Here is an 18,618-nt window from a genome sequence, read left to right as displayed (position 1 = left end):
TAGGCATCATTTACAAGTCCAAGGAAGCAATAATATTTATCTTGTGATCATTTTGAGCCTGTAAGTTTACTTAAGTTTAGTTTAAGGCCATTCCACACATTCTGGCGCTTTTAAAAAACCTCACTACATAAGGAGTAAGATCTCTGTCAAAAAGATGTATGCATATTTAACCGTTCGCATGCGTGTTAAACCATCTGTATGAGTATTATTCTAAGTTGTGTTAATTTTGAATTGTCTTCATATGAGTACAGCTAAATTCACTTGAGTTTGAATTGTTATCCGTGTGTGTACGTTTTTAAATTTTGTGTGTTTGAATTCTTTCCTGCGAATACAAATTGAAAACTCGCGAGTGCAAAGTATTTTAAGAAGAACACTCATTTGCACGACTATGACCCTTCTTCACATGACATGACTTAATGACTGGGCACACATCTCTCTGATTTCTTTTGGGTTTGAGTTGAAAATGCAAATTAAGATGATTTGACGCCAAGATACCAAGCAAAGTCAATCTGTGACGCCATTTCTTTCTATCTATCTATCTATCTATCTATCTATCTATCTATCTATCTATCTATCTATCTATCTATCTATCTATCTATCTATCTATCTATCTATCTATCTATCTATCTATCTATCTATCTATCTATCTATCTATCTATCTATCTATCTATCTACCGATCTACCTACCTACCTTTCTTTCTTTCTTTCTCTTTTTCTTTCTTTCTTTCTTTCTTTGTTCCTTTCTTTTCATGTCCTATTTGTGAATGCATTGTTGCACAACCAGGACGTTTGATAAACTTACAGGCACTTTACACATCAAATAATCAATTTGAATAGATTGTGAGAAGAAAATGCACAAGTCCAGAGTGAATTTAAACCTAAATCCAAATGGCATGGCTCTGTGGTAGCGTAGTGGCCTTCCAGCCGAGAACCCGTGTGTTGGATCCCCAATCATTGCGACCGTGTCGAAGTGTCCTTGATCAAAACACTGAATCTCCGGTTGCTCCTGACATGTCATCAGTAGATTCAAGATTCAAGAGCTTTATTGTCATATGCATAAAAGCACCCAATGAAATTCTTGTTCTGTTCACTTACCGAGCAGACTACATTCCATAATCGAGCAAATAATAAAGTAAGCAAAAAAAAGGGTTCGTGTAAAGCACTTTCAGTATGCACCGAAGGTAGGAAAGTTCTATGTAAATGAAAGGGCATTTACCATTTTACAAAATTAACCAAGAAGGAAAAAATTGCCACTTCTGTCTGTCAAGTTAATTCTTTTGGTGTGCACCCAGGTACTTAAACGAGTCTGCCGTCTATTCATTTGAGCCTTGGATGTTCAGCAGTGTGTATGGGCAACGTATCCAACAGAAATGCGACCAACTCGGTGGCCTGAAAGGGCAGTGGTTAGCATGTTCGCCTCACAGTTCAGAGACCCACGTTCAAATCTACCTCGCTCCGGCCTTCCTGTATGGAATTTGCATGGGTTCTCTCCAGGCACTCCAGCTTCCTCTCACACTCACACTTTACACTTAACCACACCATGACTGTGGTTCTATAGTTACACTGCATCTGAAACACAACACAGTATTAAAAGTGTAACATGAAAACTAAGACAGCTAAGGGGTTTAAACCTCGACTGTAATACGTACACCATCATGTTTAATACAGGGGATACGTGTGCATTCAGCAATCATGTCCTCTGGGTGGCATTATCATGCTTTACATGAGACTGAGATTGTAGATGTCTGTTCTCATTTATAACTGCCTGCCCTAGAACTATAGAAGACAGTTCATTTAACATTTGTCCAAATTGGTCTACATTTTACGCATACACTACTGGTGAAACAAAGTATTGCTGAAGTTGAATTTACTAAAATAGATATCTTTAATTCGAGATTTTAAAAGTCTGTGGCATTTCCTGGCCAATAGCCAATCAGAGAAAAGATGCAAATTTGGTGTGCATTTATTGGTTACTTGAAACACATCTCTGAATGCACTTATCAACAAGAAATGAAACCAGGACTAAGAATCAACCAGTTGAGGGTGTCCCCTGCCCACTGCCCAAAATCAGCTGGTAGAGGCACCAGCAAGCCTGCGACCCTTGTGAGGATAAGCAGCTCTATAAAATGAACAAATGTGATCAACCCGTTAAATTTTGTGGTAATGCATGAGCTTCAGCATATCTCATCCATCCTTTTGTAATTTTTTTCTCTGCAAGCCAGGCGAAGCACAATAAACCTATCATCTTTTCTGCTGTACCCTGGCAGTGGGAGAAAAACATCAAAATGTGCCGGATGAGAGTGACTGATTGTTGCCCAGGTTTAATCAAAACCAAATGAACACTGTGTTCCATTCTATTCTATTGGCAGTTGGGAATTTATGAATTTAGTTTCCTGAGTCACTTTCTGGGTCTAGTATCCCAAGACTAGTTCTATTTTCTAGTTCTCACTGTGGTTTACATTGGATTTTTGTACCTCTAAACATTTTATACAGTATATATATATATATATATATATATATATATATATATATATATATATATATATATATATATATATATATATAATATAGCCTTCGTATTTTTTGATTATCTCCAGCTTTGTTTCCATATAAATCATTTCCTTACTTCTCTCTTTAACATCACTAGCAATCTTGGGACCCATCGCTAACCCATTAAAGTTTGAATTAAGCAGTACAATGCACAATAAATACCATATTGAAAGCACTCGCAAATGCCATCAAGTCTTTAGGCAGCGATCTTTGGGACCAATAGTAGACCAGTTTCTTAGGGTGTCGTGACTCCGACCAAGAGCAGACCAGTATTGTATTGACATGAGCGGTGATGCGTGTATAGGCATATGAGCGCACACTGACCGCCATATTCAATGTGTCACTGACTGCCATGTTGGATGTGTCATAAGGTGAAAGAAATGGCGTAAAGAGAGGACAAAAAAAATGTTGCGGGACACGTCATAAGATGAAAAAAATGTATGGCAGGGACGTCGTACACCGGGGGTCCACTGTACTCACTCCCGTTTCTGCTCCTGGGTCCAAATTGTCCAACCCTCAGGAAATTTCTCTTTCAGTAATTTTGATGACAAATGCTGTCATGAAGGCCTGTTCATGTTATTCACACATTCGACAGCAATGCAAACAACTCAGGAATCAGTAATTTTTTTCTATCATACCAAGATTATTGAGGCTAGCAAATACTGGTCAAATATTTTTTACAAAGACATATTCTCCCGTGTATTTTACATCTCCATAGCATTCCTATATGAGCACAATTCAATTGTTTGATTTATTAAACAAATGGATGCAAAAATACAAATTCCTTCAAAATAAACTGTAGATGAGCAGTTCACACGTCGCTGGAGGTTCCTTTTTTCCCTATCCATCGCATAAGCTAATATCTCAAAGTGGGACATATTTTCAAAGTGGATCTCTAAACTATTCACATCTCATGAAAACTCCAAAGTCTGTAAATGACAGCAACACTCCTACTTTTCCAAATCAGGCCTCTTTAGTGGCTGCACAAGTTTTCACTGTTAAGCATGGTGGGTGTGTTAGAAACAAATGAGAGAATTGCCACAAATTGAAAGTGCATGAGAAATCCACATAAGGAATTGATTTGAGCACAAATGATAGTTTTCCTTACTTGAAAATGCCAAAAGAAGTTAGAACCCACCAAGGACAAGATGATAAGTAGTTACTGTCTTCTCCATCAATCATTTACAGAGTAGTTCAGGACCTACGCTCAAAAGTTTAGCTCACTAATTGTAATTTAAAACCATACAGTGGTAATGTGCCCCAGAAATGCTTGTTTTAAAGGGTTAAAATTCACTTTCTCTGAGCATTGCATTCTCTTTGGGGACCTAACCTGATTACAGTACCATCATTCTGCCTCAACACAAATACACATAGAATCACACACGGTGTTCTCTTGACGCACATCAGCGCCTTGTTGTTCATTGTTTTATTTTCAAGACCAAATAAAGAGATGTTATTTTAAAGCCTCAGATCTCCTGCAGATACAATGGCTAGCTCTCTGGAGTTGTTGCCTGTGATGCAGGAGATGGAAAAGCCTGGCTAGCAAGATCACCTTGCCATTCAGTAATTTACACCATTTCAGTCTCTTATCATTGAAGTGCTCACTAAGGTGGCTATTTGTCCTGCCTAGCACACGAACCTTTTGTGGCCCAATTCTTCAATTCAATAGGCTTAATTTTGTGTCTCAAATGCGTCCTGCAAATTGAGGCCCCATCCCGCAAAATCAATGCTTGCTTTTGAAAAAGATAAAAACAATGAATGATGGGTACCTCCGGCTCCGGGTTGCGTTACTCCGCCTTTTGTTACCACTACGTGCTATGCTAATTAAAAATGAACACTACGTTGTTGTCCGTAGTTTCATTGTTAGATTAAGTAACAAAGAAAAGTGAATGATATAAAAATTAAAACGATCAAAATTCTTCCAGGCTTTTTCAACAGACTCCTCATCTTTACCCTCTGTGTGTGTTCACCAGGAGTTGTTCACAGGATTAAGGTCACAGTAGTCCTTTTTGGTTGAATCATAAAGGTGTTTGTACTGGCGAACTTCCATAAGCAATAACTAATCAACCATCTTTTCTCGTTGTGGAAAAAAGCATACTGACTCAAAGCTATACACTTTCAAGTTCAACCAACCAGACAGAAACGCGAGCCCTTGTAGGGAAAGAACTGGAATGTATATATATATATATATATATATATATATATATATATATATATATATATATATATATATATATATATATATATATATATATATATATATATATATATATATATATAAAAATGGTGGAGGTGGATATTTCCCCGGAGCATTTAAACGTCAATAAACCATCACTAAAACTTGTCTCATTAAAACTTGCATCATTAAACGTGGTGCAGTCAAAACTCAAAATAATATCTCCTTAATTTAAAAAAAAAAAAAAGCACAGTAGCGCAAGTGTCCAGCCGTAATTTGGCGTCTAGTTGCTGCCTTGGTTAAACAATCTAAATTTGCAAATCCAGTGTAGCTCCAAACACCAAATCGATCCTTTGCAAACAATAGGCATTCCCAGCAGAACTATTTGCCAGGGTTAGCGTCCCTTGTAGCAGAGCCAGCCGGCCAGCCGGCCAGCCAGAAAAATGGCAAAGTCCAGCTCACGTCTTTGTTCGCCCAGTAAAAAAAAACGTCAGAGACGAGCTCATGGCCTTGGTTGCCCAGCCAGAAAAATGGCCGCTCATATATATATATATATATATATATATATATATATATATATATATATATATATATATATATATATATATATATATATATATATATATATATACAGCGAATGAGCGAGAGAAGATGGTGAGCCTCAGCGAATGAGAGAGAAGAAGGTGAGCCTCAGGCACTGCCTCACTTCTCACTTTATCGCCATCTTCATGACATTTTTTTCTTTGATAACATTGGCTGAGAAAATTTAGATATTCAGGAGAACTCAGCTGCAATCATCCAGCATAGCTTTTCCTATGAAGTAATTCATTTTAGTGTGGTGTCTTGATGCTATAAGAATGTTATGTGGCGATTTGATATGTAGTTGGAAGGTGGTGGGTGAAGGAGGCTCGATAGTCAAAGGAACCCATTAAAGTTTGAAGGTACAAGGATGATTAATGTAAGAATACAGTATACACATTGTTGGCAATACACAGTACTTCATGTTCCAGGTAGCCAACACTGAATACATTAGTGTGATGACCTTCAAAACAGTATAAACAGTATTTTTTTTTTCTTACCTAAGGACATATTCCATTCAGAGTAAAGGCTACGGTGTTATTTCCGAACTCTAACAACTTCACAGCTGCTCCAACTAGGAAATGTCATGCAATCAAAAAAATGATGCAATCAAATAATTGTGAATAACCAAACACAGCAAAACTCAAAAGACACCCCATAACCGTTGTAATACAATTTTTGACTGGCAATTAAAATCCACTTATTTTCATGTCTTTTTTTTAAGTCTATATTGATGTGTACCTGCAAAAGCTTGCACATCGTCAAATTCAGGTGGACTCAAAAAAACAAAGTGATCAAGAAACTCAGGGAATGTACTCTTAATCGTGCACAGAATCATGAATTTAAAGTCATTCCAGATCATAAAGCATCATCATAAAATAGTAAGAAAACATGTATCATAAAAATAATACCAAGATTTACAAATCTGTAATCAAGGAAAAATGTGCACACACACACACACACACACGCACATACGAAAGCACACCTACACACACACACATAAAAGATCTTCTGGAATAATCACTGTTGTGTTCATTTGGAATACTTCCCTCCACTGCCTTGGTGGTCATCTCAAGAATGCTGAGAGGATTTCACACTGTCTTCCCACATGTCTTAATTTCCGCACCACCTTACTTCCTCACCTCTCTTCTCACCACATATCCTATGACCTTCTTACAGGTCCACGTGTGACCGCATTTCCCATTTCATCTTCGAAGTAGTCTGAAGACCTTAAGTTTGTTGAGGACGGGTTTATTACCAAGACAAGTAAACAAGTGAAAAAGGTGAACAGAGTTCATTGCAATCAGTGGCAATACTGATTTTATGGCGCTAGAGTGCATTTACACGCATGTGTAGCATACAGAGACACAAACAAGGTTACAGAGGTTACTCTGAACAATGAGGTGGTAACTGATGAATTGTGGTTGCTTGGCATTAACAAGAATCTCTTTAAGGGTCACACTTTCACTGACCTCATTTCCTCTGCCTAAACACACACACACGCACCCGTACACACGCAAGCACGGCTACACACGCACACGCACACACGTACGCACACACGCACACACACGCGCACACACACACACACACACACACACACACAGAACCACATTTTCTTTTGAGTGTGTCCTCTTGATTATGGAGTGCAGCTGCTGCCATTGTGCATGTAGGCCCCATACTTGGCCAGTTAATGGTGATAATTTTCTCAGATAAAGGTTCCCTGCACATGCGCCAGCCTCTGATTGCAATATGCAACAACATTGCTTTTTATGTGAAAAATAAGATTTTTCAGGAAAACTGAAATGAAGGTCCTGTCCGCAAAAACTGATGCTCTACGGAGACCAGCATGACTTGATTTCAATCAATCAATCAATCAAATTTTATTTATATAGCCCTAAATCACCGAAGTCTCAAAGGGCTTCACAGAATGAAAAGAGGTCATACAGAGACATCTTTTCAATGTAAGGTACACAACAGCATCCCCTGTCAAAGCTCCCAGAAGGGGAAGGAAAAACTCAAAAACCCCAATTTGGGGAAAATCAGAAACCTCCAGAAGGGACCACAGGTGGGAGGAGCCCCCTTCCAGGCCCACAGGTTGAAGTGGATGCTGCATGTACCGAACACAGAAACAATATAAATTACAGAAAACATATTGTGCTATATAGTGCAGTGATGTCTTGACAGCAGGCAAAGCCATTGGGCAGGAACCATCCCGCATTCCAGCCAGGTGGACCGCAGACGGCTAGACTCCTAACCCGTGATGGTCGACCAGCGCAGGACCCAATGGAGGCGGTCAAGTCAACCCTCACCATCTAGCTAGCCCCCTCTCCCGGCCGGAAGAGGGGGGCAGGAAAAAAGAAGAAGGCTGCAGACAGGCTAATTTAACTAAATGCTTTTGAGTATAGATGTGTTTTTAGTCGGGATTTAAAGATTTCTACCGAGGTGGCTGCGCGAACTTCCATAGGTAGGGCATTCCATAGTACTGGCGCGCAAATGGAAAATGCCCTTGATCCCGCAGACTTCTTTTTAGCCCGTGGGGTCGATAGCAAACCGGCATTTTGTGATCGAAGTTGTCGGGACGGAACATAAGGTGATACTAAGTCGACGAGATAGGAAGGAGCTAAACCGTGTAAAATTTTATAAGTAATTAACAACACCTTAAAATCACATCTCACGTGTATTGGAAGCCAATGCAGGTCAGCTAGAATCGGAGTAATATGATCAAACTTTCTCGTCCTTGTCAATAGTCTCGCCGCTGCATTCTGTACACACTGCAGGCTTTTAATGTGAGACATGGGAAGGCCAGAAAACAAAATGTTGCAATAGTCTAGGCGCGACGTAACAAATGCATGAATTAATGTTTCTGCATCGCTAAGAGAAAGAATAGGGCGAATTTTAGCTATATTGCGGAGGTGAAAAAACGCCGTTCTTGTCATGTTATTAATATGTGTTCGAAAGGAGAGAGTTGAGTCAAATATCACGCCGAGATTTTTTGCAGAACTACTTTGGGAAATAATACAGTTTTCTAGGTTCAGCGTGGTATTCTTAAGCAGGTGCTGATGATGAGCAGGGCCAATAAATAAATCTCAGTTTTATTAGGGTTGAGAAGCAGAAAATTGGAAGACATCCATTGTTTAATCTCGGCGAGGCAAGCCTCCAGTTTACTGCACTTGCACGGATCCGTTATTTCTAAGGGCATATAGAGTTGGGTATCATCAGCATAGCAATGAAAACTAATAGCATGTTTACGTATAATATCGCCGAGAGGAATCATGTAGATGTTGAACAGTAAGGGGCCAAGTACTGACCCCTGCGGGACACCACATGAGACGGAGAAAGACTCAGAGATTGCGTCGCCATAAGAGACACTATGCGTCCTTCCCAGGATGTAAGATCTGAACCAAGAAAGTGCTGATCCCGAGATACCAACACATGATCTAAGACGTTCTATAAGAATATGATGATCAATAGTGTCAAATGCGGCACTAAGATCAAGCAGTAATAATATTGATGAGATGTTGGAATCCGAGGCTAAGAGAAGATCATTCGTCACTTTTACAAGGGCTGTCTCAGTTGAGTGGTTGGCCCTAAAACCTGACTGAAGGAGTTCAAATCTATTGTTGTCTATCATAAAATCACTAAGCTGTTGTGTTACAACTTTCTCGAGAATTTTGGCGATAAACGGAAGGTGTGACACTGGCCTATAGTTAGCGAGATCTTCAGGATCTAGGTGTGGTTTCTTAAGTAATGGTTGAATGACGGCCGTCTTAAAAGCTTCAGGTACAATGCCAGAGGAGAGTGACAGGTTGATAATATTCAAGACAGACGACCCCAAGATCGGGAACAACTCTTTGACGAGTTTGCCTGGAAGCGGGTCGAGCATGCAGGACGTCGGCTTTGCTGCATTAACCAGTTGTGTAAGACACTCCAGGGATACTAAATCAAACTGGGACAGGGTAGCCAGACTTTCATGAACCTGATTGTCCGAACTAGCATCAACAATCACAGTTGAGGTGGTGAGCGGCGCTGCCTTTTTTATTTCTTCCCTTATTAGCTGAATCCGCTGAGTAAAGGATTGCATGAAATCGTGTGCTGAATGGAGGGAATTTTGATTAACCTGCTGCTGCTGTGTTAGCTGCGCTACCGTCTCAAATAAATACTTTGGGTTGTTTTTATTAAGACTAATCATTTTGGAAAAGTGATTAGTTTTTGCTAGCCTAAGAGCCTCTTTATATTTCAGCAAGCTATCGCACCAGGCCTGACGGAAAACCTCAAGTTTAGTTGTTCGCCATTTACGCTCAAGTTGTCTACTTAACAGTTTACACGTACGCGTTTCCTCCGTAAACCACGGAGTGCGCCGCTTCGGACAAGTTTTAAGTTTCAGCGGCGCAATAGAGTTTAGGGAATTTAGAAGAACCGAATTAAAATCATTCGCGAGCTTATCGACTGAGCCAGTGAAGGACGGAAAGGCAGCTGTTGCGGAAGGCAGTAATTCAGAAAGTGCAGCAGTCGTTGAAGAATTAATATCACGGCTCTTAAAGCCTTGGTTGTGGACAACAAGACCACACTGAGCTAGGACTTCAAATGTTATAAGATAATGATCAGACATAACGTTAGTATGTGGCAGAATTATGACGTTTGAGGCAGTTAGGCCACGGGTTAGCACTAAGTCTAAGATATTACCATTCCGGTGTGTTGCTGCTTTTATTATTTGTGTAAAACCAAATGCATCGATTATTGCTTGAAAAGCTACAGTAAGTGGCTCTGATGGGGAGTTCATATGAATATTGAAGTCACCCATAATTAATATATTATCTGTGTGAGTTATTAAGTCAGCCATAAGTTCAGGGAATTCATCTAAGAATCCAGAGTATGGGCCAGGAGGACGGTAAATAACTACCACATAAAATGGTGGTGAGGAGCTCGATCGCATAACGAGAGCCTCAAATGTCTTGAAAGTGTGACTCGTGCTCGTGCTAAGCCTAAAATCAGATTCCGAAATTAGGGCGACACCCCCCCCTTTTTTACAAGGACGGGCAACATGTGAGCCCACAAAGTTTGCGGGTGAGGCCTCATTTAATGGTAAGAATTCATTTGGTTTTAGCCAGGTTTCGCAGAGACCAAGCACGTTAAGATTTTGATCTGTAATAAGATCATTTACAAGAAGGGCTTTTGAAGCGAGTGACCTAATATTTATGAAGCCGAATTTAAACTGGGACATTTTTCCCGGACTATTCTGAGTCCTCGTGTTGGTAGTACTAATACCAACAAGATTTTTATGGCTGGGGCTTGCTCTATATTTTGAGTAATTAAAACCTCGTCGCGATGTTAGTAAAGTAGGAATTCGATTGTCGACGACTACAGCGCGCATATTGATATTAATATTTCGCCTAGGCACTTTGTCACTAGTCTTACTGATTAAAGAGGCAGGGCTGTTTTCCTTAATCAACACCACCTCAGCAGAAATCTTATCATTGGGGCATTCAGCATTAGGTATTGAAACAGTGTGTGGATTGCAGTGACCTAGACTAAGTATGCTATGTGTGTTGTAACAGTCCAGCCTAGTGCCGGTTAACTCTAGCCTTAACGACTCCACACCCGTTCTAGCAGGCTCGCTACTCGCCTGCGACCCGACATGCTCTAATGTGGGAAGTCATGGAAGGCTCAAACAGTTATCTATGTTTCTAGAAAGAGTGACAGCGCCTTTCCAGTTAGGGTGAAGGCCATCTGTCCTCAGCAGGTCGGGCCGGCCCCAGAAAGAGGGCCAATTATCTACAAACTGGAAACCCTGCTCTTTACAGAAACCAGCCATCCACCGGTTAAGCGAGAATAATCTGCTAAACCTCTCATCATTGCCTCTCGCAGGCAGAGGGCCAGAGACAATAACTCGATGCCGACTCATCTTTCTAGCGAGATTACAAGTCCTAGCTATGTTCTTCTTTGTAATCTCAGACTGCCTCATTCTAGTATCGTTGGAGCCGACGTGTATCACTATGTCCGAGTAGCTAGTGTTGTTTGCACTAGTCTGGTGTCTAGCCCTCTTGCGTGTCAGCTCCCTAAGGTTAGCTTCAATGTCGGGTGCTCTGGCCCCAGGAATACACATTACGGTGGCTGGCTTTTTAAGCTTGATGTTACGGGTGATGGAGTCCCCTATAACTAATGTGCGGGAGCCAGTAGACTGAGGAGGAGTTTGCCTAGCGAGGGGGCTAAAGCGATTATGCGTCCGAACAGGCTCACCGCGGCTAGCAGGCTTCTTAGGGCTAATGCTAGCCGGACTAGCGGGTAGGCTACGACCCGCACTAGCCGACGCTAGCGGCATTGCGGGAGGGCTACGGCCCGCATTGTCATTATCAGATGTGTCCGTCTGATCTACGATTATCAGACTACCCTGCTCTAGCTGACGGACACGGCCCTCTAGGAGAGAAAGCCTCTCCATGAGAATAACACAGGTGTCGCAGGTGACAGAAAAGGTGGAGGTGCACGGAGCCATGCTTACCTTAGTACAGCCGAGCGAAATACTTACGCTAGCAGAGCTCAGAGCAATATTTTGTGTTCCTAATTGCAACTGTTAACTTGGATTTGGAATGAACTCATGATATTTTTTGACATCTTAACAGCAGATGAGGTTTGTATTGCCTCTTGAAGGTGCTGTAGCATTGCAACAATTTAGAGCATCTTTATTACTTTTGGCGGTGCTCTAGTTCCCATAGCAACCTCTCTGAGCTGATAGATGAGAGGCTGGGGAGTAAGCCTCCCCCATTGTTTGGAAAACATGTACACATTAAAACAAAAGCATGAACAAAAGCACATCCACATGTCTGGGGAGGCATAGGCTGTGTTGTTTAAAATAAACCAGACATCATAGGAGAAAAAGTGGTGCCAGATTGCTGTACACAAATAGGCCATTATAGAAAAAGTGGAACACAAGGAAGCTCTTCTGAAAACTGTGCTCTTTCTTTAGTACTTATGCTATCTTGCTGTCCCTTGCTTTGGCCAGGTAAGTGGTCTTCTATGCTCATTATCGGCGCAAATAGAAAGTGGCTAGGAGTCAGTGTGTCAGAAAGAGAGAGTGAGAGAGCGAGCGAAAGAGAGAGAGCGAGAGAGACAGACAGACAGACAGAAAGAGAGAGCGCGAGAGAGACAGAAAAAAGAGAAGTGGGCTAGATCCATCCATTTCCTTTCCTCATCAGGAGCGTTGGCATGCTGGTGGTGTTTTTGAAGCGCTTGGAATGATTTACATGTAAAACATGAATCATAATTTGACAAAAATCATAATATTAAAGCCATTCCGGAGCAGACTGCTTTCTAAAAACGAAAAACAACGAAAATAAGGCGTTTCATAACCAATACATTGGAAACTGAACATTGTATTGCAACACACGTAATGTGTCACTTCGTATCACACTATATCAGTGGTTCTTAACCTGGGTTCGATCAAACCCTAGGGGTTCGGTGAGTCGGTCTCAGGGGTTCCGGTGGAGCCTCCGCCGCAGAGGTCCACCCCTCAGTCTAGTCTGCAGTTACTGGGCAGAGTCATTGAAAGCGTCCTGCTCTGAGATTTCCTACTGGTCCGCTTTGAGGTCGCTGGTTTATGTAGCGGAGTGAGACCTCCCTATCAGACCGCTTAGAGAAGGCTGTATACAGTATGTGTCTGAGTGAGACTCCCTACCGGTCCATTTTTAAGAGCGCTGGATAAGCAGCAGAGTGAGACCTCCTTCTCAGTCGGGACCACACACCGGAATTAGCCTGTTATCTCCCAAGCGCCGATCCAGGCAAATAAGCTCCTGCGGCTGGCGATCTAAAGGGTCGATCGCCGTACGGACTCACGACGTGGGGGCGGGGGACTGGTACTTTTATCCACTGTGTTGGTTTTGTTATTTGAACAAGGTGATATTAATGCACAATTCATTTCGTGCACCAGTAGAAAAAAATCATATTTTATTTTTTACCAAATAAGAGTTCGGTGAATGAGCCAATGAAACTGGTGGGGTTCGGTGCCTCCATCAAGGTTTAGAACCACTGCACTATATCAATATTATTGCCCACCACTAGACATGATCCAGGCCTAAGGTCAAACCGCAACACAAAACCATGCAAGCCCTTAACAACAGTCTATTTGGGGATTCTATTATAAACTTTGCGACTCTTTTGATTACTGGTTATATAAATGAATTTGTCTTTGACTTTACAGTACTTGATTATAGAGACTTGATTTATAGAGGGTTGCTGAAATAATGGGTCTTCCTCTCCAAAATTTGGCGTTGCTGAAATAATGGGCCATGCTCTCCAATGTTTTATGTCTACAGTTCATAATGAAGTGACAAATGGCCATTGCATCCTGTCCTGTTTCTGCACCATGAAGATGCACACAGTAACAATGATGGACTGTGGAGACAGAGCTATATTATGCCAGAGGACTTGAGAGAAACTGGCTTTCTGTACGAAGACACAGACCAGGAAAGAGAGACTTGAACATTCTGAGATTATAGTTTACAGTGGGATACAAATAGAGTGTGAGGCACATACATAGAATATAGAGTTACTGTGTCTGTATCTGCATGGGGTGGTGGTGAGGTGTGGGGGGTGCTGTCTTACACGGTTGCATGATCGGAGCTGGAAGGTGTCCAAGTGGACATTTTACAGCAGCTGTATGTATGTTATCCGCATTTCCTTTTAAATGGTCTTTGCTTGCATGGACTCTTACCTTGTTTCATCACCAGAGTCACGTGAAGGTCCGCGATATGGACCATGTACTTCTTCTCCACTGAATTTAATGGGAGTCAGAAAAGCCACTTTCATAGACAGGGGAGCAAGATAGATGTTCACGTCACATGTCTTCAAAATACCAAAAGAAAGAAAACTCTAACCATGGGCACCGTTAGCTAGCGCATACAAATAAAATTTGAAGATATAATTTAGATTTTGTTTCATCACCCTTGAAAGGCATTTAACGTAGCTAATTTCCTCAGTTGCGTATTGAGTGTAAAATAGTCGGGGGCAACATTCCCTCTTGGTTATATACTGCTCTCACCGTCTCAATCATAAGACAAGCACCAAAAATGTTCAAACATAATATGGATTGGCATGTTGGTGTTTTTACAGTATATCATACTGTATATAGAAATGTAAACATCCATCACATGTGGTTGACAGAGCGTAAAGAAAAAATATGTAAAACAATATGTAAAACAATGACATAAAATGCTGAAACTGTGGGAGCATTTTAGACTCTCACTTCTCCCTCACTTCAGTGGTGTATCCACTGGAGGATATGCCAGAGGAGCGGGAAAGCAAAAGCAGGGGGTAAGGGAGGGAAAGGACCAGAGCAGAAAGCTTCCACCTCCCTCGAGAGCCAGCAGAGTCCACATTAATTGGAAGGGGGGCTTTGTCCAGCGTTCGTGGTGTGTCCATCGCCATCTCACCATTCTCCTCATACATGAAAACGACATTGGATATTAGTCCCCCGATGCTTAGTTAAAGCATTATTACCGTGACATTTGTCTTAAGTGTTGACAGTGTCATGCTATTCACGAGTTCTTGCAGGTCGAAGCTGTCTCGCGTCATCTATGCACAAGTCACAAATGAGCAGTGCGCGGCCATGGTTTGTCATTTACCATATTTTATAGTACAGTAGAACTCCTCAACAACAAAATCATGTTTGCAGCCAGACATTTTTCACAACAGGGGACTTTTCACTATAGCAAATCTATGTCTTGGACGTAGGCCTAAACATAAACAACATGTTGTGAAATTTACAATCTGCATGAAGTTGAAAACAAAACCATCCATTGAAAAAAAAAGAAAAAAAGAAATTGCCCCATCGGCAATAAGCATTCATTTTCATCTAGAAATTTCTTGCATAATGTCTTTCACTTTGCTTCATCCATCTTTCATCTTGATTCCTTTTATCCTGTCTTCAAGTGTTAAGCTTGTTTAAGCTTCACGCGTTCGCGACCTCTGCATGTCAAATGACGTTATTTCAGCAACCACGCCTCTCCACGCAGGCCATATTTTCTGCAACACGTACCTTCGGGAAGGTATTTACGAGCGGAAAAACAAGGGGAAAAAGTCAAAATCAATTTTATTGTCAATTTCTTCACATGTGCTCAACATACAACGGAATCGAAATTGCATTTCTCATTATCCTCTGCGTTTTACATGTACAATAACAAAGTGCAGGTGCGCAAGACGAGACAATCCTAAAAACTAGATTCTTATCAACAGTAATGTGCAGTATGTTATGTCATGTATGTTATGTCATCTTTTTTCTAGAGCCGCTTATCTTCATAAGGGTCGCAGGCTTGCTGGTGCCTATCCCAGCTGACTTAGGGCAGTAGGCAGGGGACACCCAGAACTGCTTGCCAACCAATTACAGAGCACACAGAGATGAACAACCGTTCACGCACCCAATCACAGCTAAGGACAATTTATATATCTAATACATGCATTTTTTTTTGTAGCGTTGGACGAAGCTGGAGTGCCCAGAAAGAAACCATGCAGGCTGAGGGAGAATATGCAAACTCCACACGGGAAGGCCGGAGTCAGCTGGAATTTAACTCGAGTCCCTTAACTGTGAGGCGGACTTGCTAACTATTGTGCCACCAAGCCGCCTGCATTGCAACATTTTTAAGGAAATTAATAACAACATTATATATATATATATATATATATATATATATAGTGTATATATATATATATATATATATATATATATATATATATATATATATATATATATATATATATATATATATATATATATATATACACTATATATATATATATATATATATATATATATATATATATATATATATATATATATATATATATATATATATATATATATATATATATATATATATATACACTATATATACACTATATATACACTCATGAAAACTAATGGACATATACAGAATCTTTAAAGTGTCCTCCCCATGATCTTTCCTAGGTTACCCACAAAATACCCACAGTCCAAAGTTTGGAATTTGAAGCACATTCACACACCACAATAATTATCTCGATGACAATGACATACAAATCAGGAATTCAGGCCAATACTTTTCGGTAGCTTTTATTTAATTAGCTGAACATTTTTAACGTGAGCTATAGCGGCTTGTGCAGTTCTGTCATTTACCTTTAAGTGTCGCTGCTACACCAGTATTTAAGAATGCATGTGGTGTTTGTTCTCTTTGAGACCACCCAAAAAAACAACCTTCTCTGCAGAGCTTCACAGATGAAGTGACTTATTTTATAAAGTAGTTATTGAAGGTTTAGTTATTGTATTAATTAAATTTATTAGACTACCATTTAACAAAATCATCATATTGATTGTTGATTGTTGGTACATGTGTAAATACCACAAATCCTTAATTCCTAGATCAGCTTTACATCATTGTAACAGGCCAAAACCACCAAGTGACCAAAGCTTAATGTAATGGCTGTTATGGTCGACGTTGACAACTGAGAGGAATGAAAGGACAGCCGAGCAGCAGATTAAATGTGTTTCAGGCGTTGAGAGGAAATAGTAGTCACAAATGCAAGTATAAATAATATGTCTCAGTACATTCTGCATTTAATTTCCAAGATGATTCACAGTGGCTGTGAACAATTTTGATAGCATAGGAATCCTCCTGTGGATTAAAAAATAATGGAAATGGGGTGTTTCTTAAATGCCTCATTAATATTGTTGAGGTGCTCTTTAAGTAAAGCATAGATTACACAATACATTTATTTTCGTGGCTATAAGGTTTCTGAAAGGTGAGGTGTTCCCGACCCTAGTCATTACAAGTGCCATCAAAATGGATGGATAAAATCGTATGGTGTATATACATATATCGTGGACCCCCGTGTTACAGCATCCCTGGCTTACGTTTTTTTTCATGTTGTGACGTAGAATACGAGTTTTTTCGTCACCTCTCAACGGCCTTTTTCCGACTTTGCGACAAAAACAACTGTCATAACCTAAGGGGGTTGGCTGTATTTGTGCTGTTTTGTCTCCATCTACAGGTGTTTTTAGGTAATTGCACTCATTTTCTGTTCTGTTGCCAACTGCCTCCATGCAACGCGACACTACAATGCTGGTCTGCTATTGGTCAGCGTCTCCTCACGGAGATGCTGGTCTACTATTGGTCGGCCTCACTTGTTTCAAAATCCAAGAATGGTAAAGCTTTGTTCTATCGCGAGTCGTTACAAAACCATATTTATAGTGCATTTTACTGCTTAATTCAAACTTGAAAGGATTAGCCAGAAGTAAGAAGATGATTTATGATGATTTAAGATGATTTATATGGAAACAAAGCTTGAGATAATCAAGAAATCTGAAGCTACCCTAGCCTTTTCTCGGGAATATGGGCATAGAAAGCGCCACTCAAAGGTAAATAAATCCTTTCTATATTTTTTATTTAGATTGTTTTCTGATTGTATACATATATATCATATACACGCAGCACTTACTATACAATTTGGGTACCAATTTTTAATATGTATGGACAATGTCGATGGTTTGACCTGGGGTTCTGAACGCATTAGTTGTTTAACATAGGTTTGTATTGCCCGCCATATGGTGAATTCATCTCATTTTCCACACTAAAAGAGCACATCTAAAACCCTTAATTATTTAAAAAAAAAAAACTAATGGTGCGCCTTATAATCCGGTGCGCCTTATACAGTATATGGATCAATGTTGATATTGCGATTCATAGATTGGGAATGAACTGATAAATTTAAGCTTTACCTGTTTCTTTTGTGTGTTTATAGTTGACCAAGGTTGGTCATATTGACATTGAGTTATTATGCTATTGAAAGTTAAGAGTTATTATTTGAGTTATTATTGTTATTACTTTGCATATAACTATATTGTGATTGCACTGGAGGAAAAGCTCCCTGATATAAATGTTGCGGCACATGTTATACCTTGCTGTTAAAAGATAAACTGTCACGGAAATACTAATAAAATAAAACATAAGACATTTGTTTATTCATTTTGGGAGTGAATGGAGTTGTCAGAAAGCTGGTTTGTAATGTACTAATAAAATTTGACTGCTTCTACTGTACAGCACTATATGTGTGTGTGTGCGTGTGTGGGCCTGTGTTTTCCCCTGGCACTCAGATTTTTCCCCTCTACATTAAAAAAAAAACATGCAAGGTAGGTAAATTTGATACAAAATTATTTTTAAGTGTGTTTGTCTTTGTGTCCCATGCAATCAGCTGGCAACCATTTCACGGTGTATTTTGTACAAGACATATACATTACACATACATTTTTAGAACTTCATTCTACATTTTAATTTTAGTTCTTAACATGCAAT

The 18,618-nt window shown here is 40.1% G+C and overlaps 1 long non-coding RNA gene across 1 annotated transcript; it reads right to left on the bottom strand.

Annotated features, from left to right (window-relative positions):
* Positions 1-6,539: 6,539 nt before the first annotated feature.
* On the bottom strand, positions 6,540-12,386 carry LOC148417712 (uncharacterized). Its single transcript, XR_015866613.1, has 2 exons — positions 11,802-12,386; positions 6,540-7,617 (listed from the first exon to the last, which is right to left on the bottom strand). It is a non-coding gene; the product is annotated as an uncharacterized LOC148417712 (long non-coding RNA).
* Between the last annotated feature and the right edge of the window lie 6,232 nt (positions 12,387-18,618).

The sequence above is a fragment of the Hippichthys cyanospilos genome, chromosome 9, assembly GCF_059441005.1.
Source record: "Hippichthys cyanospilos isolate Australia breed blue-spotted pipefish chromosome 9, RoL_Hcya_1.0, whole genome shotgun sequence".
In the NCBI taxonomy this organism is placed as follows: domain Eukaryota; kingdom Metazoa; phylum Chordata; class Actinopteri; order Syngnathiformes; family Syngnathidae; genus Hippichthys; species Hippichthys cyanospilos.
This window is presented reverse-complemented; position numbering and strand designations above follow the sequence as displayed.